Consider the following 5,835-nt stretch of genomic DNA (forward strand, 5'->3'; position numbering starts at 1 on the left):
AAATTAATAAAATTTAAAGTAAAGAAAACGCCTGAATTCTGAATGGGGTAGGGGGAATGAAGGGACAATTCTTCTGAACAGGAGCAACCAGGGGCCGGAGGAAGAGCACAGCAGTAGGGCATTTGCCTTGCATGCAGCTAATCCAGGACAGATAGTGGTTCGAATCCCGGCATCCAGTATGGTTCCCCATGCCTGCCAGGAGTGATTTCTGAGGACAGATCCAGAAGTAACCCCTGAACACTGCCAGGTGTGACAAAAAGAAAGGAAGGAAGGAAGGAAGGAAGGAAGGAAGGAAGGAAGGAAGGAAGGAAGGAAGGAAGGAAGGAAGGAAGGAAGGAAGGAAGGAGAAAATGAGCAACCCATTGCTTATGACGAATAGCTAACAGGGAAGCTAACTGGGGCAGAATGCTAACGTGGGTGAGCACAGGAGGGCACAGAGATGAGAACCTCCTAGCCAGGGTCTTCTCTTTGACAGTAGCTAGCAGACATTTGCTTTGAGTCCCTATATTGCCAACTCTTAGCCTTGTTTTGAATGAACTAAAAGCTATGAGTCTGACACAGAATTCACCTCATGCCTCCCTGAAGGCACATATGCAGAACAGCAGGTGTGTGGTTTGGCTTTGGTGGATGGGAATTCCCATGCCATGTAGCAAGATTTCTTCCTTCTTATCTCTTTCCAAACTCTCTGCTATTCCCTGTTCATGTCTGACTTTGGAAGCCATTGAGGATTCCACATTAGGGACTTGGCTGCTATGAGTTCTATCTTTCTGAGTGCAGACAACAGTGGTACATACTGAGGTCTAGGGCCTCGGGAGGTCTTGAGCTTTTGGAACATGGCCAGGCCTTGACAATCTATTTGTCACAGCTCCATCTGTGGTGAAAGCTTCAGAGGAAGTCTGCCAGGCACAAGAAGATTTGGGATGACTCTCCAGTAATGGCATCCTTGGAGACTAGTTGTTACTAGATGGCATGACCAGCTTTGGGTTTTTGTTTTGAGGCTGTATTCAGCAGTTATGTTGACTCTGACTCAGGGATCACTCCTGGCAGGACTCAGGGGACCATATATAATGCTGGGTATTAAACCCAAGTAAGCCTTGTACAACAAAAGTGCCTTTCTTGCCTTAACCTCTATGCTTTCTCTGGGCCTTGGATAGCTTTTTAGGCTATAAGAAATTTTAAGTAAAATTGGAATCTTCTGGAAACTTTAAGAGCTTGTTGCTTTTCTGGTGGGCCTATCCTGGGCCTTTTTGTATCAGGGCCACACCAATGGTGCTTGGGGTTACTCCTGGCTTTGCACTCAGAAATTACTCCTGGTAGGTTTAGGGAACCATATGGGATCCTGGGGATCAAATCTGGGTTTGCTGACTGCAAGGCAAACATCCTACCTGCTGTTCTATCGCTCTGGTCCCTGGGTCTTGGTTTCTGATTGAATCTCTTGGACTCAGTTTTCCGAGTCACTCGACCTCTCAGAGTCATTGCCTTACTTGTCAAAAATGATAACAGTTCTAGTGCCTACTTAATGGGGTTATTATTTAAAGGCCATTGTGTTTCCATATGCCTTGGTTCACCCTGAGGGAAAATTTGGGGGTAAATATAGCCTATATTCCTAATACATTCTGTGCATCATTTATTGTAGACCTAGCTACTGCCTTTCTCCTTTTTCTGGCCAAGTGCTGCCTCCTGTGAATAAGGTCTGTGAATAAACTGGGTATAGACATATAGACATTGCCACCATCTTCAGTTTTTTCAATAGTCAGATCTTAAGGGCCAGGGGACTGAGGAGTTAGTACAGGGGTTAGCGTATAATCTTTGCATGCAGTCAATCTTAATTCCATACCTAGCACCATATGCCTCATACATCACATGGTGGGACCCTGAAGGCATCCAAGCATCACCAGGGTAGACTTAATGGACTCCAGCACCACAGGGCCCATATAATATCACCTTCTTGGGTCCTATAACTGGACTGCTGACTCAGATGGTTAAGTCTGCCAGGCGAGGGCCCCTGATGTCCTGACCTGATGCCCCTGATGCATGGAAGGCCTCCTCCCAAAAAGAACAGATAGAAATTCCTCTCACAGAGGATATGCCATACACAACTCATAAGTGGTAGGACCAGGATTAAAATCTAGGTCTTCTGCTTCTTGTCATTGTTCTGGATGCTGCGAGAGATTTAGAGCCATGCAGAATGTTCATCACTTATCTTCCAGAAATTCTAGAACCTGGCAAGGATAAAAACAATAGGCACAGACTTTACACCAAACAAGAAGTGATCAGTGCTCCATCTGTGGTACAAGTGTAACACAATGTTGCTTAGATTACCCAGGTGCTTCTGAAACCTTAATATAGATGGAGCACTGACTGTGCTAAAATGCAGATTCTTATCTAGTGGGTCTTGGATGAGGTTGAGATTTTTCATTTTTAACAAGCTTCTGGATGATGGCTCACAGATCATATTTTTAGTACAAAGTATTTAAACATCCAGAGAGAAGTTGGAGTGATATTACCACAGTTGCTTTGCACACAGTTGACCTGGGTTTAACCCCTGGAATCCCATACAGTTCCCAAACACTACTAGGAGTAATTTCCGAGTGCAGAGCCAGTAGTAAATCCCGAGTACTGCTGGATATGATCCAAAAACTACCAAAAAAAAAAAAAAAAACCCACCAAGTCTGAAAATTAGATAATTCTCTTCATTAAATTAACATGCCATCCAAATGTCTAGAAACCATAGCAACCACTGTCATATAATGTCAATAAATGTTTGTGATTTTGGGGCCGGAGAGATAGCATGGAGGTAAGGCGTTTGCCTTTCATGCAGCAGGTCATCGGTTCGAATCCCGACATGCCAGATGGTCCCCCGTGCCTGCAATTTCTGAGCATGGAGCCAGGAGTAACCCCTGAGCACTGCCGGGTGTGACCCAAAAACCATACACACACAAAAAAAAAATGTTTGTGATTTTAAACAGGTGGCACTTTGAGGCAATTGCATAGTCTAAATTTCCATTGTGTTCCTAGTGACACAGGTACTCGCAGCATTGGAAACATTGCAGAACTGAATCTCCACCTTCAATAACCTTACTGTTTACAAAGGAGATGAATCTGATTAAACAGCAAAAGAACAAATCAGTTCCAGTCCACACATCTCTTCAGACTGCATCTAGATTGACAGAAAAGCATGAATGGGCCTCAGACTGTTTATCGCTGGACTGTCCCAATTTCCGTTTTCCCTGTGCTCTCTAGAAGAGACTTTTTTTTTGTTGTTGTTGTTGTTTTTTTGTTTTTGGGTCACACCCGGTGGTGCTCAGGGGTTACTCCTGGCTGTCTGCTCAGAAATAGCTCCTGGCAGGCACGGGGGACCATATTGGACACCGGGATTCGAACCAACCACCTTAGGTTCTGGATTGGCTGCTTGCAAGGCAAGCACTGCTGTGCTATCTCTCCGGGCCCTAGAACAGACTTTTAATATGGCAAAGCTGATCTTGTTACTGCCCTTGCTTCATGGTCTCCATTTCAAACCTCTCATTTCCCCCATTGCTCTTAACAAGGCTTACGGTCTTCAGAGCTGGTCTTAGTCTCACCCCTACACTTTGTATCCCAGCTTTCTTGGCTGAGCTGGACATGATTTGACTCCACATTCTCTTCCATATTAAATATGAAAAGGGTGAGAAGGACATGAGAGTCATCTAGCATTTGCTCACCCAGGAAGGCTTCTGGGGAAGAATGATTGTTACCTTACAGGGAAAAAAAAAAAAAGACAAGGTTAGGGCCCGGAGAGATAGCAGAGCGGCGTCTGCCTTGCAAGCAGTCGATCCAGGACCAAAGGTGATTGGTTCGAATCTCGGTGTCCCATATGGTCCCCCGTGCCTGCCAGGAGCTATTTCTGAGCAGACAGCCAGGAGTAACCCCTGAGCACTGCCGGGTGTGGCCCAAAAACCAAAAAAAAAAAAAAAAAAAAGACAAGGTTAGGTGAGTTCAGACAGGTAACATGCTTGAGATGGAGGAGAGATCTTTTGAGAATCTTATGGTCAAAAGACCTTGAAAACAAAAATACAGGGGACTGGAGAGATAGTACAGTGGGTAAGGGGCTTGTCTTGCACCTGGTTGACATGGGTTCTATCCTTAGCATCCGGTCCGATTCCCCAAGTCCCATCAGGAATGATCCATGAGTGCAGAACCAGGAGTAAGCCCTGAACAATGTCAGGTATTCCCAAAACAAAAAAAAAATTTAAACAAAACCATACACAAATACAATCAGAAATACATGACCAATTACTAAGACGTGTCCAAAGGTAACAGGATCCTAAAATGAGAAATCTTAGTGGTCTTATTTGGACTATCATATTCCTATTTATTTATTTATTTTGGTTTTTGGGTCACACCCGGCAATGCTCAGGGGTTACTCCTGGCTCCACACTCAGAAATCGCCCCTGGCAGGCTCAGGGGACCATATGGGATGCCAGGATTTGAACCAATGACCTTCTGCATGAAAGGCAAATGCCTTACCTCCATGCTATCTCTCTGGGCACCTCATATTCCTTTCTTTGTTGTTGTTGTTGTTGTTTTTTTATTTTATTTTTTGGGCCACACACGCTCAGGGGTTACTCCTGACTATGCGCTCAGAAATCGCTCCTGGCTTGGGGGGTCCATATAGAACACTGGGGGATTGAACCGCTGTTCGTCCTATGCTAGCGCTTGCAAGGCAGACACCTTACTTCTAGTGCCACCTTCCCGGCCCTCATATTCCTTTCTTTAGCTCCAAGATGTTAGTTTGTTTGGGGGCCACAGATGCTGTACCAGGGCTTATTCCTGGCTCTACACTCAGGAATCATTTCTGGCAGGCTCAGGGTATACTAGAGTGCCAGGGAATCAACATGGCTTGGTCATATGCAATGCAAACACCCTACTCACTGTATTATTTACTATCTTTCTTTTTTTGTTTGTTTGTTTTGGGGTTACACCCGGCAGCGTTCAGGGGCTATTCCTGGCTCTATCGCCCCCAGCAGGTTCAGGGGACCATATGGAATGCCAGGATTCGAACCACCATCCTCCTGCATTCAAGGCAAATGCCCTACCGCTATGCTATCTCTCTGGCCCCTCACTGTACTATTTTTCTTTCTTTTTTTTTTTTGTTTTTGTTTTTGTTTTTGGGTCACACCCGGCGGTGCTCAGGGGTTACTCCTGGCTGTCTGCTCAGAAATAGCTTCTGGCAGGCACGGGGGACCATATGGGACACTGTGATTCGAACCAACCACCTTTGGTCCTGGATCGACTGCTTGCAAGGCAAACGCTGCTGTGCTATCTCTCCGGGCCCCACTGTACTATTTTTCTATATAGACTTTGTTTTCTTATGTTGTTACTGTTGTTTTAACTCAGAACTGAAGATGTGTCTTTAATGGAAATCTCCTCCAAGAATTCTTCTGGCTTTCTTCGTGCAATTAATCTGAAAATTAAACTCACATTGCCTCTTGAGTTCCCTCTCTTGTTTTCTACTTATCAAACATTTCATTACTTAGAGCCATTTTTTGACCACTTTCCTTTGCCATCTTTACTTTATTATCTGCCAATTCAAGTCTCTCATCACACTTTTCTCTTCATTTTATTTATTTATTTTTGGTTTTTGGGCCACACCCAGTGGTGCCAAGGGCTTACTTCTGGCTCTGCACTCAGAAATCATTCCTGGTAGGCTCGGGGGACCATATGGGATGCTGGGGATTAAACCTGGGTTTATACCTAGTCAGCTGCATGCAAGGCAAAAGCCTTACCTCTCTACTGTTGCTCCAACCCCACCTTTCTCTCCATTGCTATCAACATCAACAATTTCTTTAAAGTTTT

The 5,835-nt window shown here is 44.8% G+C and overlaps 1 protein-coding gene across 1 annotated transcript in view; it reads left to right on the top strand.

The window, feature by feature from the left end:
* The window catches only part of TCEA3 (transcription elongation factor A3), a 45,688-nt gene extending 45,660 nt beyond the window's left edge, over positions 1–28 (top strand). The window contains exon 11 of the mRNA XM_049774923.1: positions 1–28. This exon is cut by the window's left edge and continues 89 nt beyond it. The gene's annotated coding sequence lies outside the window, so the exon portion shown is untranslated.
* Positions 29–5,835: the final 5,807 nt, after the last annotated feature.

The sequence above is a fragment of the Suncus etruscus genome, chromosome 6, assembly GCF_024139225.1.
Source record: "Suncus etruscus isolate mSunEtr1 chromosome 6, mSunEtr1.pri.cur, whole genome shotgun sequence".
Taxonomy (NCBI): Eukaryota; Metazoa; Chordata; class Mammalia; order Eulipotyphla; family Soricidae; genus Suncus; species Suncus etruscus.